This window comes from Heterodontus francisci, chromosome 26 (genome assembly GCF_036365525.1).
Source record: "Heterodontus francisci isolate sHetFra1 chromosome 26, sHetFra1.hap1, whole genome shotgun sequence".
Lineage (NCBI taxonomy): Eukaryota > Metazoa > Chordata > Chondrichthyes > Heterodontiformes > Heterodontidae > Heterodontus > Heterodontus francisci.
This window is the reverse complement of record NC_090396.1, coordinates 69,581,802-69,603,578: the sequence shown is the minus strand read 5'-3', so window position 1 is coordinate 69,603,578 and position 21,777 is coordinate 69,581,802. Positions and strand designations below refer to the sequence as shown.

Genomic DNA, 21,777 nt, shown 5'->3' with positions numbered 1-21,777 from the left:
TTACAGTAAGACCAGGTGAAGGCTGAAAGGGAAGCTTAGGCCTCTTTCTCACCAGGTCGTTTGGGTACTAGCATCCAGAATTGACCCACAGACAAATGAGAAATTGGAAGTGGGAAGCCAAATTGTTCCCAATCAAAAAAGAGCAAGATTTCAATACAGATTTTCTTGTGGTTGTGTGTACTTGAATACTACTAACATGTCTGCAATTGAAGCTAGTAACTCTCCAAACCAGGGTGAAGTAACTTGGGATAAGTTAAAAGCACTGTCTATGGAGGAGTCGAGGACAATGGCTGAGCAGTGTGGGATCACTGCAAGCAGCAAGGCTAGGAAGTTTGAACTCCTCAGGCTAGTGGCCAACCATTTTTCCCTTAAATCTGAAGAAGCAGAAACAGGGTTAGAAGCAGACTCCGACAGGGTATTGTTAGCAAAGATACAATTGGAACAGAGGAAACTTGAACTTGAGGAGCGGGAGAGAGAAAGAATATTCCGGAAGGAATGCCAAGGGTGAGAGTTGAAGCAGCTTGAGTTAACTAGGGGCGACAGAGTAACCTCAGTGAAAGGATGGCCAATATGGAGGAGTGTAATTCAGGGCTGGGTACAAAATTATTAAAACTAGCTCAACTAATTCCAAAATTCAATGAGGAGGATGTAGAAGCATTTTTTGTGCCCTTTGAGAAACCGGCAAGGCAGCTAAAACCTGGCCTCTTTTACTACAAAGCAAGCTAACTGGGAAAGCCCATGAGGTTTATTCCCTGTTGCCAGATGAGAGTTCATCAAATTATGAACTGACCAAAAATGCTATCCTTGGCGCATATGAATTAGTACCAGACGCCTATCGCCAAAAGTTTATAACCCTCAAGAAGCAAGCTTATCTGGAGTCTGAAAGAAGTAAGCAGCTGGCTTTTGACCAGTGGCTGAGGGCTCTTAAAGTACAGCTCAGCTATGAGAATCCCAGAGAAGTAATTCTGTTAGAGGAATTTAAACACTCTCTCCCACTATCCATAAAGACCCATGTAGAGAAGCAGCGGGTCCAGAGAGCCCGGCAAGTGGCTGTCCTGGCTGATGAATTTGCTTTAATTTATAAGTCGGTTTCCCAGGGGAGAACCTTTCCAAGTCACCCCCATAAATCCGAAAAGGACAAAGGGTGGGAAGGTGATAGGAGCCTAAGCAGTCCTGGGAGAGAAAGGAAAGCAGGAGACACAGGGGACCCTCCTCTAACCAAAAAGGAAGGTGCTGTGAGCAAGAGTGAGACCTGGCCACCTGTATGCTTCCATTGTAATAAAACAGGGGATTTAAGAGCTGACTGCTGGAAACTAAAGGGAAAACATGTAGGGTTAATCAGGGCATACTCGCTCAGTGAAGAAGGGAACCTGATGGAAAGCACAGCAGAACAAGCTGTGGCTTTAACTGCAGTAAGAGTGAGACCCAGGAAGTCTACCGCTGCAAGTGCAGGAACATTTAATAGGGTTGCTGGGGGTTATCAGGGTTTTGTGTCTAAGGGGAGAGTTACCCCATACCCCTCGAGTGGGGCAAGCAAGCCCATAGTGCTTCCAGGTACACCGGGGCCACTAGATCCCTTCTACTGGGAATAGGCCTGACCTTTCCCCCAGAGAGGGCAGTGAACACCAGAATGGTGGTGAATGGTATTGGAGGGCAGTGTATGCCTGTACCTGTACATCAGGTGCACCTGGAATGCGACCTAGTTTCAGGACGGGTGACCGTAGGGATTGTCTCTAATTTGCCTGTGGATGGGGTTGACCCGCTCCTGGGTAATGATCTGGCGGAGGTGAAGATGGTAGCCCCCCCAGTAGTGAAAGAAAGACCGCAGGAAGTCAGAGATACAGGGCAATTGCGGGAGACGGACCCCTGCAGTTTCCCTGAATGTGTAGTGGATCAGGCCATGATTAAACCAGCTTCCCCAGAAGAGACTGCATTGGTACTGCAGGCAGATGACCATGAGGTCTGCCTGTCCAAGACTTTCTTTTGAAAGTTAGGAGACCCAGAGAATTAATTAAATGGATTTTCCCTAGCTGAGGGAATAGATTGCTTCTATTTAAAGAATGAGGTACTGATGAGGAAATGGAGTTCTCCTCACAGACCTGAGAGCAAGGAGTGGGCAGTAGTGCGCTAGTTAGTGGTGCAGCAGAGGTAATGGAGATAAATATTAAGAAGGGCCCACGAGACTACAGTGGCTGTCCATGTCGGTATACGAAAGACCAAAGCCTGCATAAGACAGCAGTTTGACTGGCCAAAACTCCACAAAGATGTGGTGGAGTACTGCTGCAGTTGCCATATGTGCTAGGTTGAGGGGAAACCCCAACCTACAGTGAAATCTGCACCCCCAAGTCCTGCACTGGTGTTAGGAGGACCCTCCTGCAGAGGGCTGGTGAACTGTAAGGGACCCCCGCTGAGAACAAAAAGGAACAGGCAGGCATAAGGCTGGCAAAAGTTTAGACAGGGAAGGGAAAAAAGTGATTAAGAGGGCAGATTCAAGGAAGTACGGGAGGAATCCCAGATGAAAACCCCTACCGTACAGTCAGCCAACCCGAAAAATGTGAAAAGTTAGACCCCACATCCTCCTATGTAAATGAAAACAATAGAAGCACGCCATCAGAGTTGCTAACAGCATTTACAGGAACCTGCAGAGGCAAAGAAAGACCTCTAGGGGGCAGAGAAACCATGAGGGTGATGCCTCACCTAGTCGGAGTGCCACAGGGGAGTGCAGTACAGTCTGCACAAATACCTGCAGGCAGGAGTGTATTTGGGACAAAGCGGAGATTAGCAAAGAATCCTCCCCCACAGTCAGAAAAAAAGCGAACCACCCATCACCTGAAGTCAAAAGTCTTTGCATGACTCAGCAAAGCATTGAGAGAGAGTTCAGGATAGACCCACCCACCAATGACTCTTTTTAAAAAAAAACCTCCGCAGGAACAAAGACCCTAGGCAGAAACAGGCAAATGGAAAAGAAACTTCCCCCAAAAAAACACGTTTATTGGGATGCCAAAAGGTGGCAATTAAAGCAGCATCTGCATGAAGAGAAGACATGCTGTAATAAGGTTTAGGATTTATGAATGAATGGGAATGAATGAGAGAAATGCATGGGTTTGTCTGTATCTTACATTTTTCTCTCAAATCGCATTTCATTCCACTGCGTGTGGAGGTGTCATGCTAGCCCCCACCTGCCACATTAATTTTGTCATGAATATGGATTTTAAACTGTTATTGGAGTTAAGAAAGAACTTGTTAAATAGATCAGCCATGGCTGGAAAAGACATTTGGATATTAACAGTGTTTGGAAGGACAAAGCAGCCATTCCCTGACACATTCAACCCACAATGGACTTTTGATCACCAGACGTTGAAGGTAGGGGAGCTCGCATTCCAGGTTGACTGCTAAGATGGCTGAATACACAAACTTGACTTATTACATGGTCAAACCAGCTAGTCACATCACTAACCTGCTGGGCAACCTGAGTTTTTTGAATTTGTACAAACAGTTTGGGCAGAAAGCTGTTTGCTCCTAGACTGAGAAGGTCTCCTGTCTGCTCCCATCTCTTTCTGACAAGCCGCTGAACCCACTGAAGACTCATGAACCCCAAGAGAGAAAAGTCTCCTACAGCGAACAAGATTTAAGAAGAATATTGTGCCCCCACGAAAAGCAAGATCTACCTACAATCAAAGACTCTACTGTGAGCTCGATGAACCGTAACAACAACTCATAGTGCCTCAAACCTTTCCACTTTATTTTTCTTCTGTTCTTTTCTGTCTCTATTACATGTGTGTATCATGTATGCATGCTAGAGTGGGGCGCGGTGTGTATCCATAAGTGTTAACCGAGTTCAAGTTTAAGTTTAATAAATTTCAACTTTTCTTCTTTAAACCTAAGAAAGCCTGTTTGTGCTGGTTTCTTTGCCTTATAATTGGAAAGCAGTGAACAAGGATTCACCAAGGGCGAGCTAAAAACAGGGTGTGTTTAAAATTAAATTTATATTACAGTAAGACCAGATGAAGGCTAAAAGGGAAGCCGAGACCTCTTTCTCACCAGGTCATAACACTAGTTTTGTTGTTATTTTGTAAAATTTGGCTTAATGTTGCGTTTTAAAAATGTTTGTAATCATGACCGTCTTAAAAAACCATGTTCCCAGACACCTCTCAGCATCGTTATGTTATTAATCTCCTTGAACCCTCTGGTTACATTCTGCTGTCAATTCTACAGCTAAACTGTGCTGTGATTTGACTTGATAAAAACCACATCTAACGACTCCTTGGTTCTCTGGCTCATCCTTCTGAATCTGGTCTTTGTTGTCCTGATTGCCCACCTGGAAAGTCCTTTCTTTTTCTTGTTATGCACTGAGAGATTACGCTAAATTCAGAATGGTGCTGAGATGGCAACAAAAAGAGCCCCAGACAACGCCTCTGAGCACATTAGTTTCCTGCCTTAAATGTACTGCCTGTGACTAAAGGATTCCTCAGCTCATGTGGTGCCACTGACTGTGAACACAGTGCAAGAAACAAAAAAGCCTATGTGGGGAGAGTTTCTGACGGGAATTTGTGTGCATCAAGGTGAAAAATGTTGGTGCTTAGAACAGAACATTCTTTCACTTTTGCCACCAGTGTTCCTGGATCAGGCAGAGCATAGATTAGGAACAGAGTAAAACTACCAGATCAGGTATAACATAACTTAGATGTACAGTAAAACTTCTTTCAATTGGTCCAATAACATGCTCTCCATCAACTTTAAGATTATCTCCTGCAGCAGTGAGATTGTCCCACTTCTCAGCCCCCCGTCCTTGTTGCCTCCCTGAGACTGCCAATTTATTGCCAAATGGCACTGAGGAGCAGTTTGGTGCTGTGGACAGAGGCCCACTAAGAACTGGGTAAAACAATTCTTAAACTCATTTAATCTTGAGCTCTTTACATCCAACAGGAAGACTTGGATCCTTGCCGACTTGATTTAAATCAGGTCCCGGGGTGAAAAGTCAGTGTTTTAACCCATCGTTGCAGAATTGTTTGAGAGGGATGTCATGCCGTCACTTTTCCTCCACCTGTTTGATAGTATTACACAGAATGTACTGCATGGAAACAGACCATTCGGCCCAACAGGTGCTGGTGTTTATGCTCCACATGAGCCTCCTCCCACCCCTCTTCATCTCACCTCATCAACATATCCTTCTATTTCTTTCTTAGCTGATGTATTTCCTACACTGCAACAGTTATTACACTTCAAAACGTAAAGCTGGAAAGCACTTCAGGATGTCCTGAGGTTGTGAATAGTGCTATCCGAATGCAAGTCTTTCTTATCTTGCCCCTGAGCGGGTTTTATCTGGACAGAGCTGCTTGTGCCAGGTGCCCTGAGGAGGAACAACAAGATTTTGAAGTGCTGGCTTTGCTAAACAACATTGCTAACAATCAGTGGCATGATTTAACAGGAATGCGGCCTTCGGTATATACTGTAGCAAAATCTCAGAGAGTCCTGCTTTTGTTTTGTCTTTTTATTTAATGAATACCACAGTTAAATTCTTGCAAGTGTGCCAATTCTATATCTTACAGTGGATACTTTTATGGCACAAACTCAGCAATCACACCAAAACTGTATGTTTACTGTCATAATAGATGAGACACATTAGGACCAAAGCAAGCCGAGGGTAATTGGGGAAGATGCTTTTGGTCTAGTTCCACTAAAACAAAGACAGAAACATGTATAGAACCAGTTTGTTAAGTGTAACAGAGATAATGAACACTGTGTTTATGGTGAGACCCAGTACTTGTAATCCAGGCTTAACATTCAAACTTATTGTCTCCTGTTTCAGGTCTAAGGTTCAGGCCTAAAACCAAACTAAATGTCTACTGCCATCCTGCATTATCTTTTCTCAACCTGCTGGCTACTGCTCCACTAACAGTAAAATAAAGCACGTAGCTATGCAACAGTCACTGTTTAAAGCCAGTAGACGTGTCTGATATGAGAGGAGTTTGGGAAGCAGTTACACTAGATACTGTTGTACAGTCAGGGTGAATGAATGACTGAAGAGGTGCTGGAGTGGAATGTTGCAGCTGACCCATGGCAAAACTGATTTAAGTATATTTATTCAATTGTGAATATTACAAAATATTCTGCTCTTCATTATCGTATTTAATCCATTAACAATAAAAAAATTCAATATAATCAATGGACAAGTTAACAAAATCACACACTGTTTTATGCTTCTGGCAGGTGAGACTTCTCATCAGGAGCACATGTTCATAAGACTGGTCCTATAGTTTGTATAGTGAATAATGCATCAGCATCTTTCCATCTACATGAGATGATGGACACGGAGCAAATCCATCAGCAATGGGATAATTTCACACGGTACACTTTTGCTGAAGAGAACAATCCCTGAGAGGCAGGTTCTGCCTCAAGTGCTGCATATGAGGTGGTTATCAGGTGTTGTGAGGTGCTATTTTTGGCAATGGCGCCCACTGTCAAGCTGCTGTAGGCACTGATCGTTATGGTGGTGCATTCCAGCGCACAGGTAATGTCGCTATTTCTCTCTGTTGTTGGCTAGTGTCTCTCATGTGTGGAAATCGATGGGCGGAATTTTACGTTGGGCAGGAGGCCCCACCCACTAGCCAGAAAGTTGGGGGCGAGCCTGCCTCTGCTAGGCCTAGGGATTCACACCAGGATTTTACGCCACCCCCCCAGGCCCTTAATTGTCCTTGGGCAGGACTTCCACCTCTCTGAGGCAGGAAGTCCCGTCTCCAAGAGCTGCTAGCCAATCAACGGGCCGGCAGCTCTTAGTCCCAGCAGCACCACCAGGAGCGATGGCCACCACTGGGACGGCATCCAGCTTCAGCAGCAAGAGGTTCGCTGGCCCAGAAACAAGGGAAGTCTCTGGGGCCTTGCTGGGGACAATCGGCAGGGCCCCATCGAGGCAAGGGGGTGTCGGTTGAGGGGGGAGGGGTAGTGTTGTGTAGTGGGGGTGGTTGGGTCGTGGGGGGGCCCTACGTGGGACACAGGGTACCCGATCAAGAGGACAGCCCCTAGCCTGCAAGGAGGCTGCCAAGTTTTAATAGGTGGCATCCTGGCGGACCTGAGCCACCCACCCACCATTGGTAAAATATCAGAGGCGGCAGGAGGAGGCCCTTAAGTGGTGTTTAATTTGTCAACTAAGGGCCTTGTTTGGTCTGGGGTGGGCGGGCCATTCCTTGCCACCACCGCTCCTTGTAAAATTTCAGCGGGGGCGGGACGGCATTGGGAATGGCACCACTGCCTCCCACTCAGTTTTACAACCTCCCCCTGCCACCAGCCCGCTCCTGCGGGGATGGATATAAAGTGTCAGCTGATGTTTAGGGGCCTTCATGTCACGCTTGCAAGCATCCTTGAAGCATGGCTTTGTGCGTCCTACTGGTCTTCTGGCTCTGGCTACCTCCCCTACAGAATATCCTTAGGAATGCATCCTTCTTCCATCCTGTGAATGTGACCGAGCCAGCGAAGTCGCCTCTGCTTGATGAGCGCTAGACTTAGCCTAGGCCTGGTTCGAGAAGGTGCAGACTTAGCTTGCATCTGAACCCCCCCTCTCAATCTCATAGGCTAATAGAGGAAAGACGAAAGTCTCGATGTCTGTGGCCCCAGTCGGTTGCAGGAGTTGCCAGAATGTGCTTGCTTGAAGGGGTCACCAACCACCTAATGGAACTCCACTCCAGATTTTTTATGGAAGTTACTCCCTTAGCCTTTAACTCTTCTGATATTATCGTTAAAGGCAGCATTCAGGAGGGTCTGGGCCACTGCCTCGTCGCTCTGCAGGTTCAGCTGCCTCTTGAGGCGGTTCCAGCAGTGAATCTCATCACCCAGGTGGTCTAAGCCACGGCCCCACCCGCAGCGGCCTCCCCACTCTCCCCTCCCCATCACAACAACTGACAGCACTGGAATCCCAGCATTAAACTCTACTCAATAAACCCCAAACTATCAGGCTAAGGGAGTAAACCCCACAAAAAATCTGGAGTGGTGTCCCATTAGTGACCCCTTCAAGCAAGCACATTTTGGCAACTCCTGCAATCGACTGGGGCCATGGACATAGAGACTTTTATCTTTCCTCTATTAGCCTATGAGGTCGAGAGAGGGGTTCAGATGTAAGCCAAGTCTGCACCTTCTCGAACCAGACCTAGGCTATGTCTAGCAAATTCAATAAACTTCAGTAATAAACCTCCAAACTCCAGCATTTAAATCCCCTCAATAAACATTCCCAGCATTAAACCCCCTCAAACTCAGCATTAAATTCCCCCAATACACCCTGTCAAACTGAATAAAACCCCAAATTCAACATTAACTCCATTCAATAAGCAAACTCTGAGAAACCATCTCAGGCTCAGCATTAAACCCCAATCTCAGTATTAAACAGACTCAATACACCGCCTGCCTTAATAAACAACCTCAAGAACACCCCCACCTCAACAACAAACTGCCTCAGTAAATGTCCTCAGAGAAACTGCTTCAGGCAACAGCCTCAAAAACCCTCAAACTCAATAAACTGCCTCAGAGAAACCCCATCAATAAACATCTAACTCAGCAACAAACAACCTCAATCAACCTCAGCAACAAACATCCTCAGCATTAACCTCCCTCAATAAACAGCCTCAATAAACCCCATCACCTCAACAAACATCCTCAATTAACCTCCATCAAACACAACAACCCATCCAGCAATAAACCCTTAACAAACTCAATAAAAACACCCTGCCCAAACTCAGCACTAAACCCCCGCAATAAACCCCCCCACCTGAGCAATAACCCCTCCTTCCCCCGCCACAGCCTTGTGACTCCAGGGCCGGGAAATGTGGCCTCCACCTGGCGGTGCAGATTATCTCTCAGGCGATACTGGGGACTGAGGTGCCTAGATCGGGCCGCAGGTATCTGCTTAATGAAAAGGTGGCCATTCTGTCCAAGTCTCTTTGTGAGGTGATACAATAGAACTTTCCGGTAACCTTATCCAGCAATTTTTCTCGCAGAAAAAAAAGTGGACAGTGGAGAGGGAGCTCCACTCTGTACCTGAGTAATACAATGCCAAAATAAATAGGAGATTGCTCAGCACCAGTCACTTGGTATAATATACCTTGAGGTTTTGCATCACTGATCATCTTTATTGCCCTTTCACCTGTGCTGAGAAAATTAAAAACTAAATCTTATTTTGAAATAAATATTATTCCGATGAATACAATGACTTGTGGCATAAAGTTGAAGCAGTAAGTGAATCTCTCAGGACATCTATCTATTGTAACCCAGTCTGAACATTGCAATTATTATTTATGGCATCCTCTAAATTATGCAATTTAATTATTGGTTTGTACCGAAGTGCCAGTTTAAGTAATGTACAGATAGCACATTTATATATACAAGGAAGTTAACTAAAGCCAAAGATATATATACATACAAATGAAGGAAACCTTTTAAGAAAGCCGACCAATGAGAGCATCAGTAACCTTTGGCCTAAATACTACAGTGTTTGGTTCCCACTGGCTTATCAATTTGAATTCTAGTCTCAACTAGGATTTCCTCCAGAGGGTGAATTTCGCAAGTCTAATCTCCACACAGTGTGTAATGAAGGGGGAGGCGTTTTGGTCATTAATGAGCTTTGTCTGCTGATCATTAGCCAATACTGTCTCTTTGAAAGGAAGTCCCGCAGACAGGTAAAGAGCTGAATGTTAAACCCTTTCACTCGCAGTTTTCCAAACACATTACGATCTCACTAACTATGTTTAAAGAAAATGACTCATCTATACATTACCCTCACCTTCTTCAGTTAGTCCATTTGCCTGGTTTCAGAAGGCATTGAGAAGGTCAGACACCATTAATTAATTTGGAAAAATAAATCCATGCTGTTAGAGTTGCTTCTGGTGATTGTTCAGCAGTTTCTTCACAAACTACATTACATTGGCCACTATTGGGACTGAAGCAGTTCCAAGAACTTTCTGATATCAAAAGAGAACTTGAACAACTGGGTTACTGAAGGTGTACAGATGATGTACAACCTCAGGAACCTACCTGAACCTGACCCAAGCTACAACCAGCATCCTATCTACTTGCTGCCCTCCCAAGCTCCGCTCTTCAAAGACTCCAAACCATACAGAAAACTTTTGCCCACATCCATCCATAGTAAGTCCTACTCATATATTAACCTAGTCCTCATTGGCCTCCATTGGCTCCCTTAACCCAGTTCTCTGATTTCAAAATTCTCATCTACAAACCCTCTGTTGTCTCGCTCCACCTTGTCTTGTTCATCTCTCTTAGACTTACGTCCCAGCTTGTATTCTGTGCTCTTACAACTCTGGTCTGCTGGGTGCCTCCCCCTCCCCCTGCCCTACCATTAGTTGAGCAGTCTTCTACAAAACGCTGCATTCTGGAATGTTCTACCGAAACACCTCAGCTCTGCTACATCGTTCCTCATCTTCAAAACTCTCCTCAGAATATATCTCTTCAATCCTTGAGTCATGTTGCTTTACTCTTCTTCTAACTCCCGCCCAGTAATTAGACACAGATCCTAGTGGAGCATAGAATCACAGATTAGTACAGCACGGAAGAAAGTTATTTGGCCTAGTGAGTTGGTGTTGGCTCTTCCGAACAACAATCCAGTTAGTTCTCCCACCCCCTTCTTTCCCCACATCCCTGCAGTTTTTTCTCCTTCAAGTATTTATCCAATTCCCTTCTGTACGCTATTATTGAATCCGTTTCCACCACCCTATCAGTCAGTGCATTCCACATCCTAACTACTGACTGTGTTGAAATAGTTTTTCTTTATGTTGCCTCATGTTCTTTTGCTAATCACCTTAAATCTGTCCTCTCTGGTTACTGGACCTTCAGCCATTGGAAACAGTTTATTTTTATTTAGTTTATCTAGACCCTTCACGATTTTAAACTCCTCTATCAAATCTCCCCTTAGCTTTCTCTGCTTTAAGGAGAACAAGCCCTGTTTCTCCAGTCTATTCACTTAACTAGGCGGCGCAGTGGTTAGCACCGCAGCCTCACAGCTCCAGCGACCCAGGTTCAATTCTGGGTACTGCCTGTGCGGAGTTTGCAAGTTCTCCCTGTGACTGCGTGGGTTTTTGCCGGGTGCTCCGTTTTCCTCCCACAGCCAAAGACTTGCAGGTTGATCGGTAAATTGGCCATTATAAATTGCCCCGAGTATAGGTAGGTGATAGGGGAATTGAGGGAAGGAATATGGGATTAATGTAGGATCAGTATAAATGGGTGATTGATGGTCGGCACAGACTCGGTGGGCCTTTAGGGCCTGTTTCAGTGCTGTATCTCTAAATAAATCAATAAACTGCAATCCCTCATCCCTGGAACCATTCTAGCAAACTCCTTTGTATCCTCCCTGAAGCCTTCATGTCCTTCTTACAGTGTAGTGCTCATAGTTGTACACAATATACCAGCTGAACTAGTGTTTGGTGAAGGTTTAGCACAACTGCCAGGCTTTTGTATTCTATTCCTCAATTTATAAAGCGCAGGATTCCATATGCTTTATTAATTCCTTTGTTATCTTGTCCTGCCACCTTCAAAGATTGATGCACAGACACCCCCAGGTCTCTCTGTTCTTTCACCCCTTTAAAATTGTACCATTTAGCTTGCATTGTCTCTCCTCATTTTTCCTACAAAATCTAGCATCTAGAGTTGTTTCCGAGTGTTAAAGGTACAGGTTGCTGCAAAAGCTAGAAGTGCTCCAAGTGAATAAGACCATGGCTGATTGTTGGCCTCAACCCCACTTTCCTGCCCGATCCCCATATCCTTTGATTTCCTTAGAGTCCAAATATCAATCGATCACATCCTTGAGTATACTCAGGAACTGAGCATCCACAGCTCTCTGGGGCAGAAAATTCCAAAGATTCACCTCATCTCAGTGCTAAATGAGATGAACAGTTTTGTTCTAATTAAGCTTGCTCCTGGTGTTATTGACCTGTGCCTCAATGCCTCACAATGTGAGAAATTTCCAGATTTCCATCAAAGTGTGACATGCATAGGATGGGGAAGGAAACTGCAGGGGATGGGAACAATCGAAATGTGGAGCTTATTCAAGGAGCAGCTACTGCGTGTCCTTGATAAGTATGTACCTGTGAGGCAGGGAGGAAGTTGTCGTGCGAGGGAGCCGTGGTTTACTAAAGAAGTTGAAGCGCTTGTCAAGAGGAAGAAGAAGGCTTATGTTAGGATGAGACGTGAAGGCTCAGTTAGGGCGCTTGAGAGCTACAAGCTAGCCAGGAAGGATCTAAAGGGAGAGCTAAGAAGAGCAAGGAGAGGACACGAGAAGTCATTGGTGGATCGGATCAGGGAAAACCCTAAGGCTTTCTATAGGTATATCAGGAATAAAAGAATGACTAGAGTTAGATTAGGGCCAATCAAGGATAGTAGTGGGAAGTTGTGTGCGGAATCAGAGGAGATAGGGGAAGCGTTAAATGAATATTTTTCGTCAGTATTTACAGTAGAGAAAGAAAATGTTGCCGAGGAGATTACTGAGATACAGCCTACTAGGCTAGATGGGATTGAGATTCACAAGGAGGAGGTGTTAGCAATTTTGGAAAGAGTGAAAATAGATAAGTCCCCTGGGCCAGATGGGATTTATCCTAGGATCCTCTGGGAAGCCAGGGAGGAGATTGCAGAGCCGTTGTTGTTGATCTTTAAGTCGTCATTGTCGACAGGAGTAGTGCCGGAGGACTGGAGGATAGCAAATGTTGTCCCCTTGTTCAAGAAGGGGAGTAGAGACAGCCCTGGTAATTATAGACCTGTGAGCCTTACTTCGGTTGTGGGTAAAATGTTGGAAAAGGTTATAAGAGACAGGATTTATAATCATCTTGAAAAGAATAAGTTCATTTGCGATAGTCAGCACGGTTTTGTGAAAGGTAGGTCGTGCCTCACAAACCTTATTGAGTTTTTCGAGAAGGTGACCAAACAGGTGGATGAGGGTAAAGCCGTGGATGTGGTGTATATGGATTTCAGTAAGGCGTTTGATAAGGTTCCCCACGGTAGGCTATTGCAGAAAATACGGAAGTATGGGGTTGAAGGTGATTTAGAGCTTTGGATCAGAAATTGGCTAGCTGAAAGAAGACAGAGGGTGGTGGTTGATGGCAAATGTTCATCCTGGAGTTTAGTTACTAGTGGTGTCCCGCAAGGTTCTGTTTTGGGGCCACTGCTGTTTGTCATTTTTATAAACGACCTGGATGAGGGTGTAGAAGGGTGGGTTAGTAAATTTGCGGATGACACGAAGGTCGGTGGAGTTGTGGATAGTGTCGAAGGGTGTTGTAGGGTACAGAGGGACATAGATAGGCTGCAGAGCTGGGCTGAGAGATGGCAAATGGAGTTTAATGCGGAGAAGTGTGAGGTGATTCACTTTGGAAGGAGTAACAGCAATGCAGAGTACTGGGCTAATGGGAAGATTCTTGGTAGTGTAGATGAGCAGAGAGATCTTGGTATCCAGGTACATAAATCCCTGAAAGTTGCTACCCAGGTTAATAGGGCTGTTAAGAAGGCATATGGTGTGTTAGCCTTTATTAGTAGGGGGATCGAGTTTCAGAGCCACGGGGTCATGATGCAGCTGTACAAAACTCTGGTGAGGCCGCACCTGGAGTATTGCGTGCAGTTCTGGTCACCGCATTATAGGAAGGATGTGGAAGCTTTGGAAAGGGTGCAGAGGAGATTTACTAGGATGTTGCCTGGTATGGAAGGAAGGTCTTACGAGGAAAGGCTGAGGGACTTGGGGTTGTTTTCGTTAGAGAGAAGGAGGAGGAGAGGTGACTTAATAGAGACATACAAGATAATCAGAGGGTTAGATAGGGTGGATAGTGAGAGTCTTTTTCCTCGGATGAGGATGGCAAACACGAGGGGACATAGCTTTAAGTTGAGGGGTGAAAGATATAGGACAGATGTCAGAGGTAGTTTCTTTACGCAGAGAGTAGTAGGGGCGTGGAACGCCCTGCCTGCAACAGTAGTAGACTCGCCAACTTTAAGGGCATTTAAGTGGTCATTGGATAGACATATGGATGTAAATGGAATAGTGTAGGTCAGATGATCGGCGCAACATCGAGGGCCGAAGGGCCTGTACTGCGCTATAATATTCTAATTCTAATTCTAATTCTAATTCTAATAACACTGAGCCAAGCAGATGGTCTTCCTTTGATGATGTGGAGTCTCACTCTCTCTGCAACTCAGTTGTCGGAAACAACCCTTGCATTTCACCATAACTTTTCTTTGTAAGTTCCCAGTATTTACTGCATCTGCTAAATTTTGACAGATCTGATCACAAAGGGTATTCTGACATCTGGAGAGGCAGTGGTGTATTGGAAATGTCACTGGACTAGTAGTAATCCAGAACTCAGGCTAATTCTCTGTGGGCATGGGTTCGAATCCCACCAAGGCAGATGGTGAAATTTGAATTCAATTAATAAATCTGGAATTAAAAGCTAGTCTAATGATGACCATGAAACCATTGTCGATTGTTGTAAAAACCCATCTAGTTCACTAATGTTTGCCTCAAATGTGACTCCAGACCCACAGCAATGTGGTCAACTCTTAAATGCTCCCTGAAATGGCCTGGCAAGCCACTCAATTCCAGGGCAATTAGGGATGGGCAATAAATGCTGGCCTAGTCAGCGATGCTCGCATCCCACAAATGAATAAAAAATCTCCACTGGAAGCTTCACTTGTGCAACATCATTCATGAAGACAAGTACATTTTTATCCTTTGACAGCTCCCATTATACACTAATGGTGCGATGGAACAATTATTGGGTATCTTTGGCTGTAGGACACAATGAATGGGACAAGGAGTAACTTTGGAGATGTATTTATTGCACAATACATGGCTGCTGTGAGAATGAAACATGACCAGTCCAGCCCTTCTAACTCTACGGCAGGGGCATCTCCTGACAGAATCAGACATCCAGGATTTAACTAAACAATGTTTTAAAATTTCTTCATGTGATGTAAATGTCACTGGCTTGGCCAACATTTGTTGTCCATCCCAAATTGCCTTTGAGAAGGTGGTGATGAGCTGCCTTCTTGACTGTTGCAGTCCATGCTATTGCTATTAGGAAGGGAGTTCCAGGATTTTGACCCAGCGACAGTGAAGGAACAGCGATATAGTTCCAAGTCAGGATGGTGTGCGGCTTGGAGGGGAACTTGTAGGTGGTGGTGTTCCCATGCATTTGCTGCCCTTGTCCTAGGTGGTAGAGCTCGCATGTTTGGAAGGCGCTGTCGAAGAAGGCTTGGCAAGTTGTTGCCACTGTGCGCCTGTAGGGGAGGGAGTGAATGTTTAAGTTTGTGGATGGGGTGCTGATCAAGCAGTTGCTTTGTTCTGGATCGTGTCGAGCTTCTTGAGTGTTGTTGGAGCTGCATCCATCCAGGCAAGTGGAGAGTATTCCATCACACTCCTGACTTGTGCCTTGAAGATGGTGGACAGGCTTTTGAGAGTCAGTAGGTAGGTTACTCGCTACAGAATTTCCATCCTCTGACCTGCTCTTGTAGCCACAGTATCACCGTACTTATATGGCTGATCCAGTTAAGTTTCTGGTCAATGGTGCCCCCAGGATGTTGATGGCGGGGGATTCAGCAATGGTAATGCCGTTGAATGTCAAGGGGGGGGATGGTTAGATTCCCTCTTGTTGGAGATGGTCATTGCATTGCCTGGCACTTGTGTGGCGTGAATGTTACTTGCCACTTATCAGCTCATGCCTGAATGTTGTCCAGGTCTTGCTGCATGCGGGCAAGAACTGTTTCAGTATCTGAGGAGTCGCAAATGGTACTGAACACTGTGCAATCAGCAGCGAGCATCCTCACTTCTGACCTTACAATGGAGGGAAGGTCATTGATAAGCAACTGAAGATGGTTGGGCTTAGGACACTGCCCTGAGGAACTCTGGCAGTGATGTCCTGGGGCTGAGATGATTGTGGTTGTTGGAGGCCAATCATTTTTCTTTTTGCTGGGCATAACTCCAACCAGTGGAGAATTTTCCCCCCTGATGCCCATTGACTTCAATTTTGCTAAGGCTCCATGAGAGGAAGGAAAGGAAGTTGTCAAGAAGAGGTAAAGAGTCTACAAAGGGATATAGATACGTTAAGTGAGTGGGCAAAAATTTGGCAGATGGAATATAATATGGAAAATGTGACCTTGTCCACTTTGGCAGGAAGAAAAGAAATATACTATTTAAATAGAGAGAAATTGTAGAACATGGTGGTACTGAGGGATCTGGGTATTCGGAACATTGGAACATAGGAGCAGGAGTAGGCCATTCAGCCCATGGAGTGTGCCCTGCCAATCAATATGATAATCTACTTCAACGCCTTTATCCCACACTATCCTCATATCCCCTTATGTCAGTTGTATTTAGAAATCTGTCAATCTCTGCTTTAAACATACTCAATGACTGAGCTCTGGGGTAGAGAATTCCAAAGATTCACAACCCTCTGAGTAAAGAAATTTCTCCTCATCTCTGTCCTAATTGGCTTCCCCTTTATTTTGAAATTGTGACCCCTGGTTCTAGACTCCCCAACCAGGGGAAACATCAGCTGCATCTACCCTGTCTATACCTTTAAGTATTTTGTAGGTTTCAATGAGATCGCCTCTCATTCTTTGAAACTCTAGAGAATACAGGCCCAGCTTCCCCAATCTCTCTTCATAGGACAGTCCCGCCATCCCGGGAACAAGTCTGGTGCACCTTTGTTGCACTCCCTCTACATCAATAATATCCTTCCTAAGGTAAGGGGATCAGAACTGCACACAGTACTCCAGGTGCAGTCTAAGTCTGTACAATTGAAGCAAGACTTCACTACTCCTGTACTCAAATCCTCTTGCGATAAAGGTTAACACACCATTAGCCTTCTTAATTGCTTGCTGCACCTGCATGTTAGCTTTCAGTGACTTATTGACAAGGACACCCAGGTCCCTTTGTACATCTACACTTTCTAATTTCTTACCATTTAAGAAATACTCTGCACATCTATTCCTCCTGCCAAAGTGGATAACCTCACATTTTTCCACATTATATTTCATCTGCCACGTTCATGCCCACTCACTAAGTCTGTCCAAATCCCCTCGAAGCCGCTTTGTATCTTCCTCACAACACACATTCCCACCTAGTTTTGTGTCAACCACGAATTTGGAAATACTACATTTGGTCCCTACATCCAAATCATTTATATATATTGTGAACAGCTGGTTCACAATATATATAAATTCTGATTCCTGCGGCCCCCCACTAGTCACAGCCTGCTAACGCGAGAATGACTGTTTATTCCTATTGTCTGCTTTCTGCCTGTTAACCAATCCTTAATCCATGCCAGTATAGTACCTCCTATTCCATGTGCTTTAATTTTGCTAACCAACCTCCTGTGGGGAACTTTATCAAAAGCCTTCTGAAAATCCAAGTATACCACGTCCACAGACTCCCCTTTATCAATTCTGTTAGCAACATCCTCAAAAAACTCCAACAGGTTCATCAAACATGATTTCCCATTCATAAATCCATGTTGACTATACCCAATCAGATCATTATTATCCAAATGTCCATTTATCACAACCTTTAGAATAGATTCTAGCATTTTCCCAACGACTGATGTAACGCTAACAGATCTGTATTTCCCTGTTTTCTCTCTCCCTCCCTTCTTAAATAGTGGGGTGATATTTGCAACCTTCCAATCTGCAGGAATCGCTCCAGAATCTATAGAATTTTGGAAGATGATCATCAGTGCATCCACTAACTCCATAGCTACACTCTTGGATGTAGCATATCAGGTCCTGGGGACTTATCTGTCTTCAGCCCCATTAATTTATCCAATACAACTTTCTTACTAATACTAATTTCCTTCAATTCCTCATTCCCCCTAATCCCTTGGATCTCAAATTCTGGGAGATTTCTTGCATCTTCCTCAGTGAAGACAGACACAAAGTAACCATTTAGCTTCTCTGCCATTTCTCTATTCCCCATTATAAATTCTCCAGACTCTGCCTGTAATGGACCTACATTTGTCTTCGCCAAATGTTTCCTCTTTATGTACCTATAGAAGCTTTTACCATCTGTTTTTGTATTTTTTGCTAGCTTACATTCATATTCTATTCTCCCTTTCTTTATCAGTTTCTTCACCCTCCTTTGCTGTATTCTAAAATCCTCCCAAACCTCAGATTTATTACTATTTCTGGCAACTTTATAGGCCTTTTCTTTTAATCTTATACAATCCTTAACTTCCTTTGTTATCCACGGTTGACTGCCTTTACTTTTGGGGTTTTTGTGTCTTGAAGTTTCTGTAAATTATGTAATATTTCTTTAAAGACTATCCATTGCCTATGTACTGTCATACCATTTAATGTATTTTGCCAATCCACCTCAGTCAATTTGCTCCTCATACCTTCATAATTTCCTTTGTTCAAATTTAACACCCTGGCTTCAGATTGAACTACCTCACTTTCAAACATAATGTAAAATTTGATCACATTATGCTCACTCATCCCTAAAGGTTCTTTTGCAACAAAATTAATTAACCCTTTCTCATTACATAATACTAGACTGTTCTCTAGTTGGTTCCTCAACATACTGCTCTAGAAAACCATCCTTAACACACTCCAGAAACTGGCTGGAGAATTGGTGTAGGAGGGAGGGCATCAGATTTCTGAGACAGTGGGACTGGTTCTGGCTACAGCTTAACAGGACTGAAACTAACCAGGAGCAAATTGACTGAGATTACTACTTTGGAGGTCCTGCTTTTTAATTTCCTTCCTAACTCCCTAAAATCTGCGTTCAGGACCTCAACCCTCTTCCGACCTATGTCATTGGTACCAATGCAGACCATGGCCTCTGGCTGCTCACCCTCCCCCAAAAGGATGTCCTACAGCCGCTCCGTGACTTCCATGACCCTAGCACAAGGGAGGCAACACACCATCCTGGAGTCATGTTTACTGCTGCAGAAACGCCTGTCTGATCCCCTGAATATCAAATCCCCTATCACTATTGCTCTTCCACTATTCTTCCTCCCCTCCTGTGCAGCTGAGCCACCGTGGTGCCACAGACTTTGCTCTGGCTGTACTCCCTCAAGGAACTATCACTCTCACCAGTATCCAAAATGGAAAACCGATTAGCAAGCGAGACAGACTCAGGGGCCTGCCTGGTTCTCTTAGACTGCCTGGCAGTCACCCATTCCATCTTTGCCTGCATGCTCTTAAACTGCGGTGTGACCACCTCCCTAAACGTGCTATCCACGTAGTCCTCTACCTCACTGATACACAACAGTGACTCCAGCCACGCTCGAGTTCCGAAACCCGGAGCTCAAGCTTCTACAGCTGTTGACACTTCCTGCAGATGTGTTTGGCTTGGACACGTGGTGCGTCCATGACTTCCCACATACCGCAGGATGTACATTCCACTTGGCCAAGCTGACCTGCCATAACGTAACTTTAAAAACCTTTTATTACAATGAGAACTAAAAGAACCTCCCAGTTGCTCATCAATCAGCTTCTTCCCCTGTACCGAAGACAGAGGCTGAAAAATGGGTAGAAGAAAGGGTGTTCTCGTACATGAATCACAAAATGTTAGTAGCAGATACAGAAAGTGATAAGGAAGGCAAATGGAATGTTGGCGTTTATTGCGAGTGGAATCGAGTACAAAAGTAGGGAAGCTTTACTGCAGCTGTACAGGGCCTTGGCGAGATGACATGTGGAGTACTGTGTACAGTTTTGCTCTCGTTATTTGAAAATTGTGTTATTACGTTAGAAGCAGTTCAGAGAAGGTTCACTCGACTCATTCCAAGATTAAGGGCTTATTTTATAAAGAAAGGTCGAACAGGTTGGGCCTATACCCGTTGGAGTTTAGAAGAATGAAAGGTGATCTTATTGAAACATATAAGATCCTGATGGGACTTGATAGAGTGGATACCGGGAGGATGTTTCCTCTAGTGGGAGAGATTAGAACTAGGGGACACAGTTTAAGAATAAGAGATCTCCCCAAGAGTTATGGGGGTCAGGCAGGAAAGTGGAGTTGAGTCCACGATCAGATCAGCCATGATCTTCTTAAATGGCGGAGCAGTCTCGATGAGCCAAATGGCCTATTACTGCTCCTAAGTCCTATGTTCCGCTGATGCCACACTCGGTCAAATGCTGCCTTGATGTCAAGGGCAGTCACTCTCACCACCTTTGGAATTCATTTCCTTTGTTCATGTTTGGACCAAAGGTGTAATGAGGTCTGGAGCCAAGTGGCCCTGGCGTGACCCAAACTGAGCATCGGTGAGCAGGTTATTGCTGAGTAAGTGCCAGTTGATAGCACTGTCAATTATACCTTCCATCTCTTTGCTGATGATTGAGGGGAGACTGATGGGATGGTAATTGAAATGATTGGATTTGTCCTGATTTTTGTAGACAGGACATACTGGGGCAATTTTCCACATTGTCGGGTAGATGCAAGTGTTGTAGCTATACTGGAACAGCTTGGCTAGGAGTACAGCTGGTTCTGTAGCACAAGGCTTCAGTACCACAGCCAGGATGTTGCCAAAGCCTTTGCTGTATTCTGTACCTTCAGCCATTTCTTATATCATGCAGAATGAATCGAATTGGCTGAAGACTGGCATCTGTGATGCTGGGGACCCCAGGAGGTTACAAAAGGACATAAGAAATAGGAGTAGACCATTCAGCCCTTGAGCCTGCTCCACCTGATGGCCGATCTCCTACCTCAACTCCACCTTCCCGCACTATCCCCATATCCCTTAATTCCCTCAGTATCTAAAAACTATCAACCCGTCTTGAATACAGTCAATGACTGAGCATCCACAGCTCTCTGGGATAGAGAATCCCAAAGGTTCACAACCATTTGAGTGAATAAAGTTTTCCTCATGTTAGCCCTAAATGGCTGACCACTTATTCTGAGACTGTGACCCCATGTTCTAGATTTCCCAGCCAAGAGAAACATCTTCTTAGAATCTACCCTGTCAAACCTCTTAAGAATTTTAAATATTTCTATTAGATCACCTTTCATTCTTCTAACCTCCAGGGAATATAGGCCTAGTCTCAATCTCTCCTCATTAGATAATCCCCTTATCCCAGGAACCGACTAGTGAACCTTCAATGCACCAAAACTGCACACACTACTCCAGGTGTGGCCTTGCCAATGTCCTGTATTTTTTGCAGTAAAACTTCTTTACTATTTCTTTGCAACAAAAGCTAACATACCATTTGCCTTCCTAATTCGTTGTTGTACCTCCATGTTAATTTTCTGCAATTAATGGTAAGCCTAAAAAAGGCCATTTAGCACATTCAGCCCATTGTGTACTGTGGCTGCAGTGCATAATATCCACAAGATGCAATGCAGCAACTCACCAAGATTTCTTCAATAGCACCTCTCAAACCCGCAACCTCCACCACTCAGAAGGACAAGGGCAGCAAGTGCATGGGAACACCATCACCTCCAAGTTCCCTTCCAAGTTACATACCATCCTGACTTGGACATATATCACTGTTCCTTCGTTGTCACCATGTCAAAACCCTGGAATTCCCTGGCTGAAAGCACTTTGGAAGCATCTTCACCACAAGCACTGCAGAAATCCAACAAGAGGACACACCACCACCTTCTGAAGGGGAAGCTAGGGATGAGCAATAAATGCCAGCCTTGCCAGTGATGCTCACATCCCAAGAATTAATTTTGGTGGTTTTGTAAAACTTAAAAAATAGATTTTACTTAGGTTTACATTCAATATATTTATTGCTACATAACCATGTAACAGAATGTATAAATGTTGATAAATATTCATATCAGGAATTTCAATGAAAACTGAAAAAGTAGTG

At 44.6% G+C, this 21,777-nt stretch overlaps 1 protein-coding gene across 6 annotated transcripts in view; it reads right to left on the bottom strand.

The window, feature by feature from the left end:
- Positions 1–21,777, bottom strand: part of cep112 (centrosomal protein 112) — a 669,222-nt gene that overhangs the window by 21,231 nt on the left and 626,214 nt on the right. The gene's annotated exons all lie outside the window — the stretch shown is intronic.